At 38.4% G+C, this 26,873-nt stretch overlaps 1 pseudogene; it reads right to left on the reverse strand.

Annotated features, from left to right (window-relative positions):
- Positions 1–4,364: 4,364 nt before the first annotated feature.
- Positions 4,365–26,873, reverse strand: part of LOC133657510 (peripheral plasma membrane protein CASK-like) — a 101,846-nt pseudogene continuing 79,337 nt past the window's right edge.

The raw sequence follows: 26,873 nt of genomic DNA on the forward strand, positions 1-26,873 counted from the left end.
TTCCACCCAGGACAAATGCAGTGAAACAGTTCTCGTGTGAAATGTGTTGATTTAATACTGGAAAAGACTGTTAAAATATATTTTCAAGATTTTGAGGATGGCAGAGAAGCCATCAAATATGGTATTTGATCAAACATTAAAAAAACAGTTCGGCGCCAGAGTAGAAATTGTTTGACGTCACTTCCTGTGTTCTGCTAGTCCATATCATTAAAGCACTATTTTGATTAGGAAAAAAAGGTTTTGAACTTATTATAGGAGGCTAGATACACTACATTATTGCTATTACACATTAGTTTAACTTAATGGCAGTATTTTCGAGGAAATGATGCTTGTCATTTTTGCCGGGTTGCAATCACGTGACAGAGCGAAACACTTCCGGAATGCTGGAATGAGCATGTGTAAACACAATTTACAGGCAACTTTATAAAGTCCTACGCGTACTTTGAGGTCAAAACCAAACTATTTAAAACAGTAGTTGATAGTAGTTTTTACTTTTGTTTGGTTATTGTTTAAATAGTGTGTTGATATTGTTACACTGTCAATAGCACTCACCATTACATTGAAAAATGTACAGTTAATACATGTGATTGGTATCAGCTAGGGATGCCCGATAATGGCTTTTTTGCCGATATCGATATTCCGATATTGTCCAACTCTTAATTACCGATACCGATATCAACCGATAACGATGTATACAGTCGTGGAATTAACACGTTATTATGCCTAATTTGGACAACCAGGTATGGTGAAGATAAGGTCCTTTTTAAAAAATAAAATAAGATAAATAAATTAAAAATATTTTCTTGAATAAAAAAGAAAGTAAAACAATATAAAAACAGTTACATAGAAACTAGTAATTAATGAAAATTAGTAAAATTAACTGTTAAAGGTTAGTACTATTAGTGGACCAGCAGCATGCACAATCATGTGTGCTTACGGACTGTATCCCTTGCAGACTGTATTGATATATATTGATATATAATGTAGGAACCAGAATATTAATAACAGAAAGAAACAACCCTTTTGTGTGAATGAGGGAGGGAGGTTTTTTGGGTTGGTGCACTAATTGTAAGTGTATCTTGTGTTTTTTTATGTTGATTTAATTTTTTTTAAAACAACAAAAAAACGATACCAATAATAAATAAACCGATACCGATAATTTCCGATATTACATTTTAAAGCATTTATCGGCAGGCCGAAATTATTGGACATCTCTAGTATCAGCTGATCTCACTCATGGTTTATCATATCAGAATCGGCAGCGTAAAACACTAATCGTAACATTGTTATATTTTTTTTAAAAGGGATATAATTCATTTGTGGGCTTTGTAAGAACATAACCTAAAACATAGTATGTCTTGTTTAAAAGTAGATTTTTTTGGGCCATTTCCATGCAACCAGAAGGAGCTGTTTAATGAAAAAGTTCCATTAAAATTATTGCGAAAATCGGTTTGAATCGAGAATCATGTTCAATCAAGAATCGATTGAGTTAATTGTCACCCGAGGAATCGGAACTGGTTCGAATCGTTTGGTGCCCAAAGATTCACACCCGAACTTGCCGCACATACAGTATACGTACGTCATTTGTCTAAAGCAGGGGTGTCAAACAGGTTTTATCCGGCCCGCGGGATGAGTTTGCCAAGTATAAAAAAATGAGCAGGAATTTTTGAATGAAAGAAACTGCTGTTCTATATGTGTCCACTGGATGTCGCAATAGCAATGCTTTGTATCTTTGTAGATTATGCTACATATGTATAACAAATAAAATAAACCACATGATGTTAGTGCACTAGTCGAGGAAAATGAGCAAATTACATAAATTGCATCCTGTTATTTGATTTTGATAAGTTTGTATCTTGATAGATTGAAAATTAACACGAATGAGTTGACTGATAAACATTATCACATAATTTATTTAGAAAGTATAAATAACGACAAATAAAGATAGAATGTAAATGTAAAAAAAAACATGATTTGTACGTTTTCAGAATGTGCTTGTTCTATTTTTAAACAAAGAAAACAATCTGAAGTTGTCTTTATTTTTAAGTTATCGTGCTGTGATTTTACCAGTCCGGAGCACTTGGGAGTAGATTTGTCTCCATGTGGCCCCCCATCTAAAATGAGTTTGACACCCCTGGTTTTGCGATATGTTTTGAAAATATAATTACTATACCAAATAATACATTGCGAGGATCGTGGCAATATCGACAATTTATTCCGAATCGAATCGTCACCCCAAGAATTCGATGAAATCGTGACCTTGTTGGTGTGAAGAGACTCACCTACCAGGCACAAGCAGCAGCTTCATCTGCTCGTCACAGTTTCCTATGAAAGGAAAAATAAAATATGAACAAATCAGAGGTTCTACTGTACATAGTTAACATACTGACCACTCCCGCCGCTCTCTTCTGCGTCAACATGGACGTCTGCATCCCTAACGAGGAAGACATCTCTATACTTTTACATTCAATTCAAGATATGTATTTTTTTTTTTCTGTACAAAATGACAAAACAAAAGGACATGTCATACACAAGAGCTGTTTTGGACATTTACAGAAGTCGTTTATACACAACTTGATTTGAGAACACTTTACATGAAGAGGCACAGAAAACCAACCGCACTCTAACAAAGAATCGTGATGACGAGGCAGCGTTGTGCTACTTCTGGTAAAGCGCCAACATTGTGTTACACACCGAGCATCTTTTTCAACATTATTCAACACTGGCTCTTTGTAGTTCACTCAAGTTTGACGTACGCACCATTGAAACAATTACACACAAAATCTGGGATTTTTTTTTTTTCTTCTTCTTCGATTCACCCTCCAAACAAGAATACTTGTCATTTGTTTTAGCACGACTGTCAAGTAACAAAAGAAAAAAAGAAAAATAAGAATCAGCGCTAACATTGGATGGGTCCAACCTACATGAAGTACTACACTAGGAGTATCAGTGTAGTGATAAACAATGGCCGTGATCATCTTCCAAAGAGAGACAGGGGTGTGCATAGATGTTACGGACGTCTTCTAGGGATGTAACGATATTAAAACTTCCTATCACGGTTATCATTATCACTGGATGTGCTCAAAAAGTACTTCTATAAATCTTTCACCAGGTTTATTTTTAAGATGTCTTATATTCAAGTTAGCATTTAAGCTAGATAGCATTTTGCGCGCTAACTGCCTTGCCAGGAAATGGGCAGGATCGCAGAAATTTTTCAAAGTGTCGCAAATAGACGTCGATAGATTTTTTATCGTGATAAAGCACGTTGTTGGCACAATCGAGCTCAGTGGTGTCCAAAGTGCTAATATTTTTAACAGACCGCGGCAAAATTGTTAGCATTCTAATATTAGCATGCTGGCTTTTTTTTGCTCATTTCGCAGGTACAGATCTCAGCTACAAACATTTTGCTACTTGAGAAATGATACCTGTTAGCGTGCTAACATTAGTATGCTTTTTTTTGTTAAGCTAATTTTGTAGGAATAGACCTCAGTTCTAGTTTCGTACTTGATGCATGCTAACATAAGCATGCTAGCATTTTAAAAAACATTTTTTCCCCCAGATACACACCTCTAATATATTTTGATACCTGGACGCATGTAACAGTTAGCATTTTAGCATGCTAACATTAGTATGCTTGGTTTTATTTAAGCTAATTTTGTAGGAATAGACCTCCTTTCTAGTTTGGTACTTGGTGCATGCTAACGTAAGCAGGCTAGCATTTTAAAACATTTTCCCCCCCAAATACACACTTCTGTAATATATTTTGATAATTGACGCATGTAACAGTTAGCATTTTAGCATGCTAACATTAGCACGCTAAAAAAATTTTAAGCTAATTTAGCAGGTATACTGTAGACTTTAGTGTCATATATAGTGGTATTTCACTAATGTTGACTGTAAGCATGGTATTTTTAGCAGGTTAGCATAATACTGTTAGCATGCAAGCTTTTGTAGCACATAGTTTTTGTTACATGACGCTATCTGGCCTTCGCGCAAACTGTTAGCATTTCCATTCGGCTTCGACTCTTCAGCATTCACAAGAAATTCCTACCAAAATTGCATTTTCAAGTTCTTTGGAAAAATATACATAAATTCTACTGTTTTGAAGGTGAAACCTAGCAAAATGCATCCTTTAATTTGTCCGTCTGTGGGAAAAATGTTTGGCCACCCCTGAAAGGAGAAATAACTGAAAACATGTTTTATATTCTAGTTCCTTCAAAATAGCCATCCTTTGCTCTGATTACTGCTTTGCACACTCTTGGCATTCTCTCGATGAGCTTCAAGCACACCTGCGAAGTGAAAACCATTTCAGGGGACGACCTCTTGAAGCTCATCGAGAGAATGCCAAGAGTGTGCAAAGCAGTAATCAGAGCAAAGGGTGGCTATTTTGAATAAAATTGAATATAAAACATATTTTCAGTTATTTCACTTTTTTTTTTGTTAAGTACATAACTCCACATGTGTTCATTCATAGTTTTGATGCCTTCAGTGACAATCTACAATGTAAATAGTCTTTTGGCCTGTACTGTATATATTTCACCACAAAGCCCAACACCACTGGCCATCAATTACAATTTGAAACACTAATGCTTACCATCGGGAAGTCTATCATCGTACCGATAATCGTTACACCCTCACGTCGTCCCCATGCCTCACTAAGGAAGATCGTTCTTATTTTAAATGTTCTCTTTGCGATGTTCCGTACCTCCAGGATCACAGTCGGCGCTAGAACACAAACCAAAAACTATGAGCCGACAAGATGCAGTACACGTGTTCTTCATAGTCCTTTTTGTGCAAATTCCGATGTAAACAAAGACGATCGTCGGTTGGGGGGGTGGCGGGGAGGGTCTAGCGGCGTCGACAGACTGTGGTCCCCTTTCAACAAAATGGTGGAATAAATAAGAGGTTGGGAGAACGAAACTGCCAAGTTTCCTGTGCTTTTTTCGTTGTTTGTTGCGTTTGGAGTCCAGCGACTTGTGCCCACTGTGGCAGCTTCCTATGTGCTTGAAAGTTCAGCTGGTTCGGACACACTTCCACCCGCTTCAGGTCATGCGTGCTATTGCCTTGTCGGTGTTAGCAGTCGTCCATCACTTAGAAAAGAAAAGTACAAAATATAGAACACGCCCCTCCTAGCCTTCAACTATGTAAGACAGAACTGTATTCACTTAACATGTTTTTTTTTTGTATCATTTATATCATTGCAGATAGATATGTATATATGTACACATTAAGGCCTGCAAGACCGTTAAAAGATAAAAAGGGCCAGGGGTGGACCCTTCGTGAAGTGGCGCGGTTGTTTCTTGTCTTTTTAGCGCCACACTTCATCGACACAAACACAGGATTCTGATCATACGACATTCCAGGTGGTGGCACCTTTGCGTTCAGGAGGTTTTAGTACACCCAGGACACCGGCACCCACTGAGGGGTGTTGCACGCCAGCTCCACGGACTCCTCCAGCAGGCGTAATGTGTCGTCTATCTCGTTGTTGATGATGGTCTGGTCAAAGTAGTGCGCGTACGTCAGCTGCAGCATCTCCGACTCTTGCTGGAGCCGCTGCAGGGAGTCGTCCTGACGAAACACACAAACACCCGACACGTTAACGAATGGCAGTAGGTGCAGCGGGTAAGGTCCTATTTTTGCCTCATTCCTGTGAGAACCTTGAAGCATTAACAAATGGGACTATCCAGGACGAGCTGCAGTGTGCTCAGCATCTGTGAGCAGATAATACTGTATCATCTCTTTCTCTTTCGGACTTACTCACGGTTTAAAGGGGACCTATTATGCAAAACCACATTTTCTAACCCAGGGGTGCCCATTACGTTGATCGCGAGCTACCAGTCGATCGTCAGCCAGGCATTAAAAAAAAAAGACCTAAAAATGACTGATCATCAATCTTCACTAAGACGTCACTTTCGTCACTTGATTGGCATTCACGGCACCCGAGGGTCTTTTGAGATGACGCTGGCTGCTGAGAGCTCATTATTAAGAAAAAATGGCCGACAGGAAGGCGAGAAACACTGTTTATTTCAACAGACTCTCGCACCGTACCTGCTGTCAAAACTCTAAAGACCGTCTGCACAGTTCCTGTCTTCAGAATAAAAGCCCTGCTTCATCCTGCCTGCGCTAACAAAATAAGAGTTTCAGAAAGCTGGCGTGCAGCGGCTGGGAAGCTACGGAATTTGCCGCCAATGTATTTCTTGTAAAGTGTATAAAAACGAGTAAGGAAGCTGGACAAATAAGATGCCAAAAACCAACCACTTTCATGTGGTATTTGATAGATAGATAGATACACTACCGTTCAAAAGTTTGGGGTCACATTGAAATGTCCTTATTTTTGAAGGTAAAGCACTGTACTTTTCAATGAAGATAACTTTAAACTAGTCTTAACTTTAAAGAAATACACTCTATACATTACTAATGTGGTAAATGACTATTCTAGCTGCAAATGTCTGGTTTTTGGTGCAATATCTACATAGGTGTATAGAGGCCCATTTCCAGCAACTATCACTCCAGTGTTCTAATGGTACAATGTGTTTGCTCATTGGCTCAGAAGGCTAATTGATGATTAGAAAACCCTTGTGCAATCATGTTCACACATCTGAAAACAGTTTAGCTCGTTACAGAAGCTACAAAACTGACCTTCCTTTGAGCAGATTGAGTTTCTGGAGCATCACATTTGTGGGGTCAATTAAACGCTCAAAATGGCCAGAAAAAGAGAACTTTTATCTGAAACTCGACAGTTTATTCTTGTTCTTAGAAATGAAGGCTATTCCACAAAATTGTTTGGGTGACCCCAAACTTTTGAACGGTAGTGTAGATAGATAGATAGATAGATAGATAGATAGATAGATAGATAGATAGATAGATAGATAGATAGATAGATAGATAGATAGATAGATAGATAGATAGATAGATAGATAGATAGATAGATAGTACTTTATTGATTCTTTCAGGAGAGTATCCTCAGGAAAATTTAAATAAGAGTTGGACAGAAAGGAGGATTTTTTTCTCCTCGATTTGAAAATGCAGACGTTTTCAGCACGACTGTCTGATTCCAATCAATGCAAGTCTTCAGAATCAGGTAACTTATATTCTTGTCTTCATGAAAGAAAATAATCTATATGTGTTAAACATGCTTGTATTACCATTAAACACCTTTAACTTGTTAACAAAAATGTCTCTTTCATAAATAAATGCATATACATTATATAAATATGAATGAGGTAGATCACCTCGACTTGGTCAATTGAAAAGTAGATCGCCTGCAGAAAAAGTGTGGGCACCCCTGTTCTAACCTATTGATACCGGCTTACTGGTGTGTTTGGGATCTGCATAAATTTGAAATCAAACCGTGTGGAGATATTCATAAAACAATCTTGCCTTATTCACACTTCCTCCAAAGGAGCCGTTTGGAATTTGTCAGTCCTGTGACGTTATTCCGACCCGTGACATCTGCTAATATCTCCGCATATGGTGAAGGCTAACCCAAAGATCTTTGTGTGAATCCGCCATTTTATTTATCGTTCGAGCATTTGTAGTCCAAACGAGGTACGAGACGAAGGCCAAAAATGGCCTGTTACTGGTTGCTTTCAAAAGCTCAAGTCACTACACAAACTTTCAGCCTCATCTAAAGTCAAAAAGTGCCTAATTTTCAACTTTTGATATTCACAAAAAGAAATGTGTGAATGATAAGTTTGCAATGTTAGCTCAATTTGTTGTGTAGCTAGGTTAACCTTCTAATGTGCAGCAAAATGAAAAATAATATCATTATGTGTACTTAACTGAAAACCTGTTTTATATTCTAGTTTCTTCAAAATAGCCACCCTTTGCTCTGATTACTGCTTTGCACACTCTTGACATTCACTTGATGAGATTCAAGCACACCTGTGAAGTGAAAACCATTTCAGGTGACTACCTCTTGAAGTCCATGGAGAGAATGTCAAGAGTGTGCAAAGCAGTAATCAGAGCAAAGGATGGCTATTTTGAAGAAACTAGAATATAAAACATGTTGAATGTGTGAATGATAAGTTATCAATATTAGCTGGATTTGTTGTGTAGCTAGGTTAACCTTCTAATGTGCTGCAAAATGAATAATAATATCCCTAAAAACTACTGTTAATTGGATCAGTGCTTACTGTGTTTGGTAACGGACCAGATAGTAATATAATCTGTTGTTACATTCGCAATGTCGCTTGAAGTGTGGTTTACTGCAGCCGACTTGAGCCTCTTTTGTTTACAAGTGTTCAAAACAGCAGCAGATATAACATGATATAAAACAGAAAAGCATTTTACTGTCAATATACACATGCATATGTCCAAGATTTAACATTGGAGAGATACAGACTCCGTAGAAGTGTAAACTTAGTGTAAAGTTACAGACCTGCAGCATGGCTGGCTTTTGCTTCGATCCTTTCTCTCGTTTGCCCGCATATAGTCTCCTTATCGCGCCGACAATAAAACATGGTGAACCTGATAATCTCGCTTTATCTGGAATGTTATGTTGTGATTAAAGTCATTTAAAACAAATGATTGGTGCCAGTCATCGATGTCTAAATGCACAATAAAAGCAAGAAAGCTAAAAAACGACAAAACATTTCTACCGGGCGGGGGTGAATGCTCACGGAGCATGAAGGGGCTATTTAGCATCTAACAACGCCGCCTCTCAAAGGGAGCAAAAATATGGTTTACAAATCGGTCTGTAAGACAAAATCTATGCACATTTTTCACCAAAGAACCACCATTACATGTTATGTAGACAAAATGAAGTGTTTAAAATGTAGGGAAAAAAATCGTAATATGACCCCTTTAAGTGAGGAATGAGGCAAAAATTAACCCTGATCCACTGTAGTAGAGACGTGCTAGTCCGCCTGTGTGTAGACGGAGGAGATTGATTTTCAGGTGACTAACAAGGACTAAAAGAGGGCTCTTAGAATTTCACGTTACACAACATCAACAACACGCGCTTATTACTTACAGGCAGTTTCCGACACCACTTGGGAACCTCCAGTGCAAATGAAAAAAGGCATGCCAAAGAAAAGACAAACATGCTTAAAGAATGAAGTGCAGGTGATAAATACCTTGAGGAAAGGGGAAACATGGACCGTTTATAAACACAGACACTGTATGAAAGGAGTTAGTGAGCACACAAAGGGTGTTTCCCATGAGTTAATTACAAATCTAAACAATGGCAAAAAATATACATATATTTTTTATTTGGCATTAGGTAACGCCTTGCCTCGTCACCTGGAATAAACCCATCCCACATAACATTGACGATTTGTTTGAAATTAGAGTTTGAGGCCAAATAGTACAAAGTAAAAAATTTCCGTTAGCCTGGATCGTCCATTGTATGTTAGCATTAAGCTGGCGGCACAAGTGCCAAACTTCATCCTTTAAGGTTGTGTTGCTTTTTTTCCGTATCGTCAATTTAACATTATTCTTACATGTATGTCTATAATAATGTAATTTCCTTTGTGTGCTTAGTTTTACATTAACTTTATTGTGATGACTATTAATAAACAACTCAAGTTGAATGTTTGTAGTACTTAAATCAATATTAAATATGGAAAAAGAGCAAAACAATACAAGGTAACAAGATTGTTTGTTAATTGATTGTCAATAACACAAAGGTTTGTCTTTAAATATATGTGTTTCTTTAACCTTTTAAAAAAATATACATGTGTCATAGCCAATTATGCAAATTTCCGGATGACGTCATCTTGATACGCCCGATTGCCACTCTGCGGGAAACACAACACACACAAACACCAAGTAGAGTGCAGAAGTAAAAGACAGGCGAAAAATACCTCCTGTACCTCTGTCATGCCCGGCGTGAGAGTGGGAGCTGCGATGAAGACGACAAAGGGAGCAAACTCAGCTGTCCTGAGGATCTTTAATGCCTGGAACGGGGGAAAAGAGACGGATAGTAAAAGTTTTAATATTACATTGAGCTCATTTTTGTGCAACCTTTGATTTTATTGCTCCTAAATTGTTTATATTTAGTGAGGCCTGTGCAACGAGTGAGACATTTTATTACTGGCTTCATGTTGCAATGCAATGTCAGCTGATTTATTTTTATGTAACGCACTTACAAAACACTAAAACATTGTTGGTATGGCTGGGCTGAAAACTGTATCATATTAGTGTTTATATAGGTCAATATTTTTATCACCTATCGAAAATATGGTTTAGGAGAAAAACATATTAAATGTAAACATTGTTATTAAAAATGTAACCTTCCTCTGATTATAATCCCCTCAGCTATCAAAGGCTAAGAAAATGTCAATAAAACCATAGAAAAATTCTAAAATCACATTGAACACTTAACAATAACCCCCTAAAATTAAGGTGCAAAAATTAGAATATGTAAGAAATGTTTAATAAAGTGTAACAAAATAGTGCATAGTGTGAAAATGTAAACATAGAGAAAGCTGAGAAGAACTATTTCTGCAGGTTCAGTGCCAGGAAGTTGCAGCTGTGCTCTAAAGGGTGAGCTAAGATAAAGTGATGTGGTGTTAACATTATTGGTGGGGACGACCGTTTTGCATAATTTACAGTCCACATTGGTCTGACTAGAGTCCGTTATTAAAAAAAAAACGAAAACGTTTCCTGTTTTTTTTGACAATTTATTCGCTCTCTCCAACACTCATTTTTAGTTTCTCTTCTCACTCCAATAAAATCTACCGCGGGTCAACAAGATGGCACAACCAAACGTGATACTTGATACTGTTACCTGATTGGCTGTTAGCGTGTCACTCCCACTGATCAGTGATCACTTCCTGCATTGCTCGATTACCAGACAGCGAGTGCCTTTGTTTGCGCAACCAACCTTGCTTTGCAACATCCGGTTTCTTCCAACGCAGAATAAAAAAAAATTCTCGTCACTGTTTAGCGAACGCATTTTTTTATTGATATCGATTTTGTGTCTATCGCGATATATATTAATATTGTTTTATCACCCACCCGTAACTGTTAGATCTGCAGAACTATAAAAGCAATCTAAAAATGTATACAAAATAGTCTTTATGCAGGACAAATATAGTACCAGTGAAAAAAGGTGTGTTCGCATTAGATAATGGTCCTCGCTTGCATTTCTTCTATATAAATATCAACAAGCAGTCAAAGGTTTGACTACTGTAATGTATCAAGTCTCTTGACATTATTATTAAGATAATTACCATAAATTCTGGACTATAAGCTACTGCTTTTTTCCTATGCTTTGAACCCTGTGGCTTATAAAGCGGTGCATCTAATTTATGGATTTTTCTTCACTGACCGCAACAATACAAATATATTTTTTTTTTAAACAAGCGAAGACACTGAAAATGTGTGTTGTTGTTTGTGCTATGACGCCATCTTTTGGAGGAGTTCGCTCACTGCAGGCGCTGCAGTGCCCTTATGTTTTAAAGTTTTTAACCGGAAGTACAAGTGCCATTCCGTCTTCAAGTTGTTAATAGCGTTCTACTCCTATGGATTCTTCATTCATCACTCCAAGCAACGTTTTTAAGTTTAACAATATAACTAAAACAATTCTTACATGCTAAACGGTCCAATGTGTGATGTCAGTAGAAGTGTTTTCATGCATATTTGTAAGTGCTGTCATAATGTACCGGTAATCAAGCTAGCGTCCTCAGCATTAGCTAATAAACACATTTACGAGTGTCTGTGTTAGTATAATTAACTTACAATGGCATTCTCTTTGTATTGTTCCAGTTTCACAAATTCCTCAGTAAATTCACCAAGACGTCTCTGTGGAGTTATTGAGTCTGTTTAGCTGATAGGAGAGCTAGCTTCCGCAGCTAGTGGGTCCATGACGACGACTTCTGTTTTGTTTGATTTAGCAGTTTTACTGCCTTGTTTCAGAGACCATTTGCAAACAATTAAGGTATGTAAATAAACATTTGCAGAAAATGTATGTGTAAATAACTTATTTCACGACGTATACAAGCTGTAGAAAATGGATGGATGGATGGATGGATATATCAATCAATCAATCAATGTTTATTTATATAGCCCTAAATCACAAGTGTCTCAAAGGGCTGCATATCTGCAGCTTATAGTCCAGTGCGGTTAATATATAGAACAATTTTAAATTTTGTGAGTGCGCCTTATATACCGGTGTGCTCTATAGTCCGGAAAATACGGTAACTGCTAGTCCAAGCTAATCAGAGGTTGAGCCGCCTCCTGGGTGGCGCCTATGTTCACAAAGTATGGTGCACTTTACCTGTGGCTCAACATCTAAAATGGAGATCATGCCCTGGGTGTGGATCTGCCTGATAGTCTCCAGCCTGGTTCCGTACATGGCATCCTCGTGGCTGCCGTACTCTAGGTAGTCGTTGTTGCTGATGTCCTGCATCATCTGGTCGTGAGACACAAAGTAGTAGTTCTTTCCATTTTCCTCATCCTTCTTCGGAGGCCGAGTCGTGTCTAAAGGGGACATGACGGAAACAGGTCATCTCCAAGTTTTATGGTCAGGAAGGAGAACATTATTTTGGGATGGTAACGGGGTTTCTTACGAGGGATGGGGTAAGCGAAGCGGTCGGGGTGTTTAGTGATCAGTGTGTTCTTGATATGCCTCCTGCCAACTCCGTGTGCACCTGAGTTACAGAGAGAGGCGTCATAATCCCCATTAATGCTGTACAGAGACTTGACTTACCGAGCAAAACCAGCGTTTTTCTCTTGAACGAAGGCAGCCTCACCACCTCTTCGTATGTGACCAGATCTAGTTGGTCAAACACTGTCAGAGAAAAAGAGAACCACTTGAAAAGGTCCCACAAATTAGTCAGGATAATGCAAATCATCAGAAATAATATTCAACTGCTGTGGAAGTCTGTAAAATTTACTTATTGACTCTAATCCAGACAAAGAAGACAGATAAAAGCTAAACAATACACTACTATTTGTCGTAGTACTGATCACAGAAACAACTATGTGCATTCAAAGGCTAAGCAGACATTAGGGAGAGAACAGGTAAAAAAAAAATATATATATATATAGCAGAGAGAAGAGAAAGAAAACACAGAAGCCAGCCGTCTGGAGTTACTTACATGCAGCCAAGTCATTGGGTATGAGACAGCATGAAACATGGGCAGAGGGCGGGAGGGCAAGGGTTAATAAAACAGTCAAATAAAAAGGACATACAGTAAAAATGTTGCACCCAAAGTGGGGAGTAAGTCCATTAGTTAGTCAAGGTAACATTGATGGAGCTGAGGGTCTCAGAGGGAAGAAGCAACATGCCACACTGGACTTGACAGGACACGTTTTAAAGTACAGTCAAACCTGCGTTAGCGGCTGCTTAAATTGTACCTCGCACAAAAAAGTAGTGTGACAAACCTGGTCTGTCGCAACTACCTGTGTAACCTAGCCAGCAGTCACCTATTTTGCATCCCTTTTTTTTTTTAATATACTCTAATAGCAGCCACTTCGGGATGTAACGATAAACGCTAGTAATGATAACCGCGGTAAAACTCCCAACGGTTAATATTACCGTTAAAAAACAAAAGTATCAGAACACCGTCATTGATTCAGGAATTATGGGGTATTTTTCTAAAATATGTAACCTGATTGAAAAGTAATTAAAAGGTAGATAATTGATGAGCCTTTTGTCTGCTTTTGTGTATTGCTGCACAGACAGTCCAGTTGTATGTGGCTTCATGTCAATATTTGCCTGTCCTTATTTGACTGATGCATGTTTTTTTTCCAAGTTTATTATATTTATTTTATTTTTATTTGAGATGTGTGTAATTGTATTTCTGGACTGTATATGTGAAAAATTAAATAAACAAGTGTGGCCGACAACCTGACTTTGATAAACTAATGAATCGCCTAACAATAGCTAGCTTAAAGGGGAACTGCACTTTTTGGGGAATATTGCCTATCATTCATAATCCTTATGGGAGACAAGAACTAATATCATATGTCTTGTTTAATGCATTCTAACTCTTTAAAAAATCTAAATAAAAGTCAGCTAACAATGGAGTCTAAGCAAACTCCTCGATTGTGCCCAAAAAACTCACAAAAAAAACATCCAAAAACCACCAACAATACTCCATTTACAATTTGTGACCTGAATATTAACAAAGTATTATGATAAATAAATGATAAATGGGTTATACTTGTATAGCGCTTTTCTACCTTCAAGGTACTCAAAGCGCTTTGACAGTATTTCCACATTTACCCATTCACACACACACATTCACACACTGATGGCGGGAGCTGCCATACAAGGCGCTAACCAGCAGCCATCAGAGGCAAAGGGTGAAGTGTCTTGCCCAAGGACACAACGGACGTGACTAGGAAGGTAGAAGGTGGGGATTGAACCCCAGTAACCAGCAACACTCCGATTGCTGGCACAGCCACTCTACCAACTTCGCCACACCATCATAAGCGCTAATGTTAAGGACCTATTTTTAGCGGCGCATTGATCACAGGGAGGGAATTAGCTTACGCTCCTATATTGACATCATCAGCCAGTGAGCTGATGTATCGTCTTTGAGCTTGTAAAAGTTAATTCTAGATTATAAATCATGGCTCTCACCTAGGTTGTGGCCATAAAGAGGGGAAACTAAAAAGACAATAATTTTGCACCCACCTTTTTTTAACCATTTGCAAGGACTATGAATAATCTTTCATCTTAACAGGAAGATATGATCATCCTAGCAGTCAGCATTCCAGTAAGAGCAGACATTGTACAGTAAGTGATTGTTTTATTATGTTTCTTGTCTCTCACAAAGTCACCCATGTATTGTTGGTGAAGAAAAAAGCGAACGTTGTGATGCAGCTATGACATTATTCCGCCGGCGTACACTTAAATGACCAAAATGCGTAAATATTACATGTTACTATGAATGTGCCTGTTACTACATTACATATATACTTACAGCATGTATATACATCCTTAGGCGGAATAGAGTGACTCCTGCTGGCTCTATTGTTCGCAGACTTTTATTTACATTGAAATGCATAAAAAAAACATGTGTGCTTGTCTCACATCGGGATTTAAAATGTTAAAAAGAAAACAAGAGACATTAACGTCTTTCCCCATTATGAAACACATTACTGTCTGAGCAACTAAGCTATTCAATTGTGCACATCGAATCTCCAAGCTGCGCTTTCTTAGAATAGAGTGATAGATCTATATTCAGAGGAATACGACAGAAACGGAGGTGTCCACAACAGAAAGTCATAAATTATTGACCTATTCGAGGCTGAAATTACCCAACCTCAAATGTTCCACTCTACAACTTATTTTTAGAACTATTGCATATTTGGCATTTTTTTATTATAAAAAAAAAAACAGTTGTTATTTTTGACAAAAAGGCCATAAAACATTTTATAGCAATAGATAGATCTGAAGTTGAAAGATTTAAAGTTTTGAGGAAAAATAACATTGTTGACTTATGAGCGGATTCCTTTTGGATCTTAAAAGTAAGTTTGTATTGGCAATCTGAAGGCTGCACAAGAGGGTAAAAAACAGCTACTAAATCTCAAAATTTATTCATCAGTGAGTCAGTATTTGCGTAGTTTTTTCACTGAATTTTTATTCTTCCTCAAGTAATTATTACTTCAGTGATATTACAGTCTTACTTGAGAACAATTTTTTTGCTACTATACCCAACAAGTTCTTGTGGTAAAATGCAGCACATTCACACAAGACCTGCTTAGATTTGTATTTTTTTTCTAGATTTCTGTGCTTTTTAACATAAGTAATTATTAACCTAATATTCAACACAAAGTGTATTCAGAAAACCAAACAGATTTATTTTGTTTATGTGTCATACTTCCTGTCTCACTCTATCTACCCCCTCGACTCTGCAGCTGGGATTCAGCCACAACTCAAACGCACTCTGTGGAATTTAGAGTCCGTTAGAGTTGTTATAGAATTGTTTCCTCTTTTTTATGATGAACTTTCTATGACGTCAATCGATTTGTGTTTTCTTCCTTTAAGTTCAACATGTGAGTTGGTCATGGCCGTTTGCCTTTAATGGTCACTACAGACATGTTTGGCTGCATAAGAGCACAATCTTATTTAACTGCGCAATGGCAACAAACTTGTTTTAATTGTCCCAAATGAGATCGAGGACAACAAAGTGTACCTTCCAATGCTGCTGTTTATATGAAAAACTGTGCAATGTGACATGAAAACATGTGGCTTACCTGCATTGTGCTTGGCCAGGTACTTGTCTTTATACTGTTTTTTCTTCTTGCCAAACCACGTGCAACTGGCCTGCTGTTCCTGTTTGGTCTTCTCCATTGCTATACATGCCACACGCCTGCAAACACCACAGGAAATGGTAGGTGAGATACGTGCTAGAGTTCGAACTATATGTTTTTTTCAGGGCTGATAGCGACGGTTAGTAGTCAAGGAGGCTGATAACCGATATTTAAAGCAGATACTCATCTGCAGTAAAATTTACCTAAATATGAATAGTATACGTCTGTCAACAGATGGACAAGGCGTTGTTTGTTTTTTTTACATTTTCTATAGGAAACGGCGAACCAGTAGTGACATAATGTTGTATGCGGCGCTAATGTTGTGGTTAATTTAGCACCAAACAACTTCAGGGGATTCCACAAACACCTTTATTGCGTTTGTCTAATGTTGCGGGTCAGAGGAGCGTCAACATTTGCATTTCAAAATATGGTAAATCGCCTGGTAAAATTTTAGAATATATGGTATTTCATAATATATACTTTTTTTATACAATTGTATGGATTTCAAACATTGTAATGTTTCCCTGTAAATCAGTGGTCCCCAACCTTTTTGTAACTGCGGACCGGTCAACGCTTCAAAATGTGTCCCACAGACCGGGGGGGGGGGGGGGGTTATGTTTTTTGTTTTTTGTCATAAAAAAATACAATCATGCGTGCTTACGGACTGTATCCCCGCAGACTGTATTGATCTATATTGATATATAATGTAGGAACCAGAAATATTAATAACAGAAAGAAACAACCCTTTTGTGGGAGTGAGTGTGAATGAGTGTAAATGGGGGAGGGAGGTTTTTTGGGTTGGTGCACTAATTGTAAGTGTATCTTGTGTTTTTTATGTTGATTTAATAAAACAATAAAAATAAAAAAATAATTATTATTAATTTTTTAAAATTTTTTATTTCTTGTGCGACCCGGTACCAATCGATCCAGGGACCGGTACCGGGCCGCGGCCCGGTGGTGGGGGACCACTGCTGTAAATAACCCTGAAATGTTGTGAACATTAAAATAAAAACAATTCTAGGCTCTTTCACGTAGATTTTAGATTTTTCAAGCTGGCTAACATCATTTCTTCCTGGACGTTACAGAAAGTATGAGAATATGTGAGCTGCTGCCTGCTCTTCTTTACTTATATAATTAGTATCATATTTGTCAATTTACATATAGTTTGGATTTTTGGCAGAGATATCTTTTCTGTTGTCTTCATGTTATCTTTGGCCATTCATCCATCCATCCATCCATCCATCTTGTACCATTATGTCGGGTCGCTTTTTGATTGAATCACAAAACATGAAACTCGCCGCGCTCCTTTCATAAGCCCGCGCTCAGAGTGTGGCAGATGGAGGTTTGTCATGGAACTCGATCGTTGCAGTCGTGGAAACAAACAAAACAGAAGGAAGACGCCAGGAAAGAAGAACAAAAACTGGAATTCCGGGCAAAAAATTTAAGTTTTGTTCATGTAAACAGAGGAGACGACCAGCGTTGCATGTAAGGAAAGTAGGGGGTAGACCAGAGACAAAACCTAACAAGAACTCAAATAAATGTCATGTCAGATATCAGAACATATTTGGGGAGAATTATTGACAATGAGAATATATTTATTTTTAAATGAATTTAAAAAAATACTACAGCAAAAAGGTAACTTTTTAATGCAGGGCAAACGGGCTGGTGCTTGAGCAGTGGTTAGTAGTATCTACTTCACTAAATATAAATTGTTTTCAAATACGGAATATTGCTGTCATGTATCTGCTGATGTAAAATTTTAAAAGACCTATACCGAAAAATAAGGCGGAGTCCAATATATGTATTGCTATTGCATTGTATAGTTTGTATATTAACTCACTGATTGTTCCATAACTGACATACTGTATTGGAATGTGGAGTAGTGCCTGTAAAACATATTTGAATCCAATCTTCCTTTTACAGAAAAGAGCCGTAAGAATCATTACTGGAAATGCATATAGGGAACCCACAACCCAAATATTCAAACAGTTAAACTTATTGAAAATTCATGACCTGTCACAGCTCAATATCCTAAAAATCTTCACATAGAAAAATTCTACAAAACAACATTCGAAACAGATTTGTAAAAAGCACTTATTATCTGAAAGGAACTGAGCTTTTGTTTGGTAAAAAATCAAGTTTTAGAACAGTGAGGATGGTAAGAAGCATCTCAAAAAAGGGTGTCTGGTTTTTGGAACAGGCTTGACAGTGGAACAAAACAATAAAAAACCCTCTCCATTTAAAAAATATGAAAATTATGATGAGTAAAATTATGTCTTCATTTAATTGGTTTATTTGTTGTAAAAAGAAAATATGGCTTTGTAGTCTCCTAAATTGGAAGACAATTGCTGTGTGAATAGGGGTCAGATATACGTTGTTAACTTCTTTCTGCACATTTCATTCATATCCTACTTTAATGTAATGTTTATTTTTTTCTTCCTCTGTGTGATTTTAATGAATGAAATCAAAATGAAAATTTAAAAAAATTAAAATGTCAAAATGCCAAATAAACGGTTTGTTCGCACTTAAAGGCAAACTTGGAAATCTTTTAATCTCACCACTCCTGCAACTCCGGTGAAGGGATGAGGCCTGCTGTGCCATTCTTGGTATTCTCCAGCTTCCCCTGCCACCAATTGTGGTCGTCCTTGGAGATGATCTGAATGATGTCTCCCACCCTGAAGCGTATGCCTGCTTCCTTACAAGGTATGAGGTCGTCTTTTGCCGGGTCATACTCAAACTGAGCACGGACATAAATCTGCGGGGAGAGAACAGTCGCGGCCAACTTTTGTTAGTCCACGAGCGAGACAGAGAGACAGTTAAGCTGCCCGTGCGAGCGACTGCTACATCAGCAACATCTAGCAAATGCACAGCCAGCAGGGGTTGTTGATAGGGGTCATAAGGAGTCTAAAAGTGAAAGTAAACAGCTGACCAATGGGGCACACATATCACTATGGCGAGGGGCAGTGCTTTGCGACAAGGGTGGGGTGAGGCTGCATCTACTTCTACAAGGTTCCTCTGGAGACATCTTACCTTGATGGACAATTTGTCCTTGATGGCAGGTCTGGAGATCTATGGGGTTGAGAGTATCACACACTTACACAGAAATCATGCAGCAGAATACGTTGTGGGGCACAAACACAAGGTGCGCTGACGGGACTCACGACTAGTACATGTAACGTTGTCGCTAATGTGTGCAGGATACTTTTGAGCATGGTCAGGTTCAACATGCTCCTAAAAATGCGATATGCTGACAATCGCATTAGAAGGGGAAGATGTGATAGAAAAACTTAAAATAGTTCAAAAAAATTTTCAAAAAGGAGCCTGGAGCAGAGTCACACTAAGGCTCAATGTCATGAGTCCCAGACGGGAGGTAAATGTTGTATGTTGGATATACATGCAAATCAGAAGACAATAAGTTGGTCTTGTTAGCGATTCTTGCGGATGAAAAAGGAAGAGACGGTCAATGGCTTCCAGTAAAACTCACCTGACGACTTTTGGGCTGAATTGTTGCGGGTAGATCCTATTGGAGAAGCAATAGGCTCATGTAAATATTGTCAGCACTAATACTTAATATTACTTGTCTTTAATCTAAATTCTTATCTACTTACTATACTCATTATATGTTAAAGGGGATGTATGACGATTTGAAACATTGCCTTGTGGTCTGACCCTTAAGGGGGTATGTAGAGTTACTGCAATGTTGTAAACATTTTTGGTAGGTTAGACTTTTTTTCCCAAATATATACAGTACAGGCCAAAAGTTTGGACACACCTTCTCATTCAATGTGTTTTCTTTATTTTCATGACTACTTACATTGTAGATTGTCACTGAAGGCATCAACACTATGAATGAACACGTGGAGTTACAAAAAAATTGAAAATGTGGCTTATCAACGCCTACAGCTGCCAGCACTAAAAGATGAGCCTGTTTTGATGCTATGACAAATGTTATGTTGTGATGTTGTATTTTACTTTTTTATTATATCTTAAATGTATTGTGTGCTTTTTTTTTCTCTCTCTCTTTTTCTTTGAAATTTAAATTTTACTGCCTTTTTTACATCATGGCCAGGGGACTACAGATACACACTAGCCGTCTGGCTAATTCTGGCTTTTTTAACCATGTGTAGTCATGTGTTTTATGAAATTGCATTGTCCCCTTTGAAATAAATTACTCTTAATCTTAATGTACTTTACAAAAAAAGGTGAAATAACTGAAAAAAAAATGTATATTGTAGTTTCTTCAAAATAGCCACCCTTTGCTCTGATTACTGCTTTGCACACTCTTGGCATTCTCTCTATGAGCTTCAAGAGGTAGTCACCTGAAATGGTGTTCACTTCACAGGTGTGCTTGAAGCTCTTCGAGAGAATGCCAAGAGTGTGCAAAGCAGTAATCAGAGCAAAGGGTGGCTATTTTGAAGAAACTAAAATACAAAACATGTTTTCAGTTATTTCACTTTTTTTTGTTAAGTACTGGTACATAACTCCACATGTGTTCATTCATAGTTTTGATGCCTTCAGTAACAATCTACAATGTAAATAGTCATGAAAATAAATAAAACGCATTGAATGAGAAGGTGTGTCCAAACTTTTGGCCTGTACTGTAAGTATTTTTATATTCCCCCCGCATTTATTTCACAAATTTAAATGTCTTTAAATACATATTAACGCTGGTTGATAAACGGCAGTGAAATGGCCACCCTACTTACTCTACTCTGCAGGTTTGAAATAAAAACATGAATAAAACATTATACTGTAATATTATAATAATATTTGCATTTAGTGCTCAAGTTGCAATCTTGCGATTAGCGCTCTATTTGCCAGCTAGCAGAAAACTGTACTATTTGAATATCTTAGTATTGCACAAAAATAAGGTACCTTGAAGATAAGTTTATTCCAAAACACAATTTTATATTTAAGCTGCAAGCAGCGTCAAACGGGCCCTCACACCCCCGTGCAACTCGGGATTCAATCAAGTTGGCGGGAACGCATGACGGATGCGGTCACGCCCTTCCCAAATGCCCCAACCTACCATCAAAAATTCAGGAAGCTCTGAGGATATGGAAAAAAGTTATGACCATTATGAGCTTCCACCTCAAGGGGGCGATATTGCTGCCTAGTCATGATCAGTTCCTGACCTTAAAGGCCTACTGAAATGAATTTTTTTTATTTAAACGGGAATAGCAGATCCATTCTATGTGTCATACTTGATCATTTCGCGATATTGCCATATTTTTGCTGAAAGGATTTAGTAGAGAAAATCGACGATAAACTTCGAAACTTTTGCTCGCTGATAAAAAAAAGCCTTGCCCATACCGGAAGTATAGCGTGACGTCACAAGACTAAGGATTCCTCACAATTCCCCGTTGTTTACAATGGAGCGAGAGACATTCGGAGCGAGAAAGCGACGATTACCCCATTAATTTGAGCGAGGATGAAAGATTCGTGGATGAAGAACTTTAGAGTGAAGGACTACAGTGTAGTGCAGCGTGTATCTTTTTTCGCTCTGACCGTAACTTAGGTACAAGCTGGCTCATTGGATTCCACACTCTCTCCTTTTTCTATTGTGGATCACGGATTTGTATTTTAAACCACCTCGGATACTATATCCTCTTGAAAATGAACATGTAAATACACGGTTAATAACTTTCAGCTTGGCGAAGCTAAAAAAATAGAAGCTATGTTAGCTACAGAGCTAACGTGATAGCAGGCTCAAAATGCAGATAGAAACAAAATGTTTAAAAACCCTGACTGGGAGGCTAACAGAAGATCAACAATACTATTAAACCATGAACATGTAAATACACGGTTATTAATTTTCAGCTTGGCGAAGCTAAAAAAATAGAAGCTAAGTTAGCTACGGAGCTAACGTGATAGCATCAGTCTCAAATGCAAATAGAAACAAAATAAAAAAAAACCTGACTGGAAGGCTAGATAGAAGATCAACAATACTATTAAACCATGAACATGTAAAGACACGGTTATTAATTTTCAGCTTGGCGAAGCTAAAAAAATAGAAGCTAAGTTAGCTACGGAGCTAACGTGATAGCATCAGTCTCAAATGCAGATAGAAACAAAATAAAAAAAACCCTGACTGGAAGGCTAGACAGAAGATCAACAATACTATTAAACCATGAACATGTAAATACACGGTTATTAATTTTCAGCTTGGCGAAGCTAAAAAAATAGAAGCTAAGTTAGCTACGGAGCTAACGTGATAGCATCAGTCTCAAATGCAGATAGAAACAAAATTTTAAAAACCCTGACTGGAAGGCTAGACAGAAGATCAACAATACTATTAAACCATGAACATGTAAATACACGGTTATTAATTTTCAGCTTGGCGAAGCTAAAAAAATAGAAGCTAAGTTAGCTACGGGGCGGCGGCGGGCGTTGTAGCTTTCGACGACACCCCGGCCGCCTTCAGAGTCGGCAAGAAACATATATTTCCCCAAAGTTACGTGCGTGACATGCACATATCGACACGCACGTACGGGCAAGCGATCAAATGTTTGGAAGCCAAAGCTGTACTCACCGTAGTGCGTCTGCTCTCCAGCTCAAAACACAACACAACCTCCTGGTGTTGGTGTTGCTACAGCCAGCCGCTAATACACCGATCGCACCTACAACTTTCTTATTTGCAGTCTCCATTGTCCATTAAACAAATTACAAAATATTCACCAACACAGATGTCCAGAATACTGTGGAATTTTGTCGAAGAAAACAGCTATTTGCATAGGGTCCAAACACTACCCTTGACCTCGTGACGTCACGCGCATACGTCATCATACCGCGACGTTTTGAACCGGAAGTTTCCCGGGAATTTTAAAATTGCACTTTATAAGTTAACCCGGCCGTATTGGCATGTGTTGCAATGTTAAGATTTCATCATTGATATATAAACTATCAGACTGCGTGGTCGGTAGTAGTGGGTTTCAGTAGGCCTTTAAAGCCTTATATCAGTTTGAAAGGAGAACTGATCATTTAAAGTGAAGTAATGACTGTTTGATGGTTGAATCGGAGGAGCAATTTTTGGCGCCAGGCTCCGCCCAACCACAAATGGGCACTAATAGGTACTGACCCATCCAGTACGTCAAGGTATCATCTTAATAGTTTGAACTAATTCTAATTTGTAGAGCCAAGTAATGAATATTGAACGTTTTGTGGCAAGCAGAAAATCCCATACAAATAAAAAGGCATTTATAATTTGTTGAAAAATTGGCATGTTTTAAAAATTAAAAAAAACACCAGTTTTGGCACTGTTTAAGCACTGATACTGTTTTTAAAGTAGTGATTTGGTACCAGTATTGTACTAATATTTTATTGGATACCTATCCCTACTGCACACTCTCCGATCGATACAAAGCCCATCCATCCATCCATCTATTTTCTACCACAAAGCTGCATAAAAAAATCTGCTTTGCATTGCATGTCGGTCTTATTGTGCACATGCCTCAATTAGATGAAAATGATACTTTATCCTACTTTTCCTTGTTTCCTCGAACTCCACTGGCATCATACAGAGCTCCTCTCCCTCTGACTGATAGCCTTACCTAATGTCCAAATAAGTATGTCTACATCGGTGTGACATCACAACGTAGCCAGGCTGCTACCACAGGCAAGGGCATCTAAAACTGCGTGCAAACTCACGCTCAAATGCACAAACCTTATAATTTGACTCTACGGCATTGTAACAACAATTATAAGTCAGAAAAAAAACATAAATCATCATAGGTCCCCTTTAAATCACACTAGCTAGATTCCATGAATTGACTACGTACAGTGCATCCGGAAAGTATTCACAACGGCCCACTTTTTTCCACATTTTGTTATGTTACAGCCTTATTCAAAAATGAAATAAATGCATGTTTTCCTCAAAATACACATTTTCCTCACAATACCCCGTAATGACAATGTGAAGTTGTTGTTTTTGCATTTATAGTAAAAATTAAAAAAATACATCTACGTAAGAATTCACAGCCTTTACTCAATACTTTGTTGATGCACCTTTAGCAGCAATTACAGTCAAGTATTTTTGAGTATGATGCCACAAGCTTGGCACACCTATCTTTGGGCAGTTTTGCCCATTCCTCTTTGCAGCACCTCTCAAGCTCCATCAGGTTCGATGGGAAACGTTGGTTTTCATCCAGGATGTCTCTGTACATTGCTGCATTCATCTTTCCCTCTAACCAGACTAATCTCCCAGTTCCTGCTGCTGAAAAACATCTCCCACAGCATGATGCTGCCACCACCATGCTTCACTGTAGGGATGGTATTGGCCTGGTGATGAGCGGTGCCTGGTTTTCCTCCAAACATGACACCTAAGAGTTCAATCTTTGTCTCATCAGACCAGAGAATTTTGTTACTCATGGTCTGAGAGTCTTTTAGGTGCATTTTGGGAAACTCTTTCTTAGGAAGGGCTTCTGTCTGGCCACTATACCATACAAGCCTGATTGGTGGATTGCTAAAGAGATGCTTCTGGAAGGTTCTCCTCTCTCCTCAGAGGAATGCTGTAGCTCTGACAGAGTGACTATCGAGTTCTTGGTCACCTCCCTGACTAGACTAAGATGAAGGCAGCAATGTACAGAGACATCCTGGATGAAAACCAACACTTCCCATCCAACCTGATGGAGCTTGAGAGGTGCTGCAAAGAGGAATGGGCAAAACTGCCCAAAGATAGGTGTGCCAAGCTTGTAGCATCATATTCAAAAAGATTTGAGGCTGTAATTGCTGCCAAAAGTATTGAGCAAAGGTTGTACCGGTAAATAGTTTTTAGTTAATAATTAAATATTTTTTAGTTTAGCTACATTTGCAATTTAGAAGAAAAAAAAATCACATTGTTATTGTAGGGTATTGTTTGTAGAATTTTGAAGACAAAAATAAATGTATTCCATTTTGGAATAAGGCTGTAACATCATAAAATGTGGAAAAAGTGAAGCGCTGTTGAATATGTTGCGGATGCACTGGCATGAGGTACACTTACCAGGATGGAACTGGTGACACTTGCATGACCATTCGCAGCAGAATGCTGAGACAAATCTGGGGACTCCTTCTGCAACACAAACGCTCCCATGATTTGCTTTTCTTTAGGTGTTGTAAGGCGGAACAGGTTTTGGTTCTGTACCTCAAAAGACTTGGACTGGGACCTGTAACTTGGCACAATCTTGAACGTGATGCTTCCTCTCATTTCTCGCTGTGGATATCAATGACAAACACTTCAAACATGATGCATTTAAGGAGAGAGCCCAAGTACATGTGGACAAAGGCGACCTTCTCGCTTGCTTACCAGCATTTTTTGGAGCTGCTCTACTGTTTGATTGGCAACACTGATGCCATTAATCTCTCGAATTTCATCTCCTACGTGCAGAGTCCCTAAAGCAGAAGAGAACAAATTGAGACCAGGTGATATGAGCAAGTAAAATAAAAGGGGAGCAGACCTTGTCGATGAATCATTCCACCGTGCATGATCCTGGCTACAATGCAGTGGTTGAGCTCGTTCATTTTAAGAGTAATGCCCTGTGGAAGACAAAGTATTTTTTTTGTAAAGTAACTGAACTGAATCATGCTAGCTAAGGTACTAGCATGTTTGCCGTTTCACTACTTTTTGATGCTTTTATCTGAGGTGATAAAGTGTGTGTGTGTGTGTGTGTGTGTGTGTGTGTGTGTGTGTGTGTGTGTGTGTGTGTGTGTGTGTGTGTGTGTGTGTGTGTGTGTGTGTGTGTGTGTGTGTGTGTGTGTGTGTGCGTGTGTGTGTGTGTGTGTGTGTGTGCTTGCATCTGCACACCATGGCCTCATCGGTGTTCTTCTGGAACTGCACTAGGCGAACTCTAGTGACGTTCTCAAGGTCCATGTCTCCGTTGGTGCTGTCTGGTGAGTCTCCGTTCAGGTAAGGGGAAGTGGGAGGGGGCGTCACTCTCAGCGCCTCGTCGCTGTACACTTCATGGGCCACCACATCGTGGGTCTGTAGCAGAGCCTGGGGTGGCGACATGGAAACCCAGGTCAGGTCACACGTGAAGCATTAATGCTAAAGCTAAAGACCAGCACATGCACCATCACAGGCTGTGTGTCAGGCAGGGGCTTTAAAGAGTGTGGCTTACTGTAATCCTCTCAGGTCCACAATCATGTCACTGACCCATTGTCACTGACAAACACGTCTACTACAGTCGCTGCCGCAGCCAAATGCTCACATGTGCCCGTTGGCACGGCAACATGCTTGCTGTCTCTAAAACTTTTGCTTAACCCTTGCACAAACACATTTACTCTTTCGACCCAAAAGGGACCTCCTCATAATAGTGTCGTAAATCAGCAATCTTTTTTTTTTTTTTTTTACTTACAATGCTTGAAATCTTTTGACAACTTCAGATTTAGATTTGTTTGATGTATTATGGCCTTTTTGTCAGAAATACAACTTTTTTATAATGGAAAAATGCAGAATATGCAATATTTAAAAAGAAAGAAAAAAAAAGTTGAATGGTCCAATATTTAGGGTTGGGTAGTTACAGCCTTGTGAATTGTGAAGTGAATTATATCAATATATTATTATTATACTATAATATAAACTACTCGAAAGCGCTTTACATAGTCAAACGCATTATCTACATATTTAAACTACATTTAAACCAGTGTGGGTGGCACTTGGAGCAGGTGGGTAAAGTGTCTTGCCC

The sequence above is a fragment of the Entelurus aequoreus genome, linkage group LG01, assembly GCF_033978785.1.
Source record: "Entelurus aequoreus isolate RoL-2023_Sb linkage group LG01, RoL_Eaeq_v1.1, whole genome shotgun sequence".
Taxonomy (NCBI): domain Eukaryota; kingdom Metazoa; phylum Chordata; class Actinopteri; order Syngnathiformes; family Syngnathidae; genus Entelurus; species Entelurus aequoreus.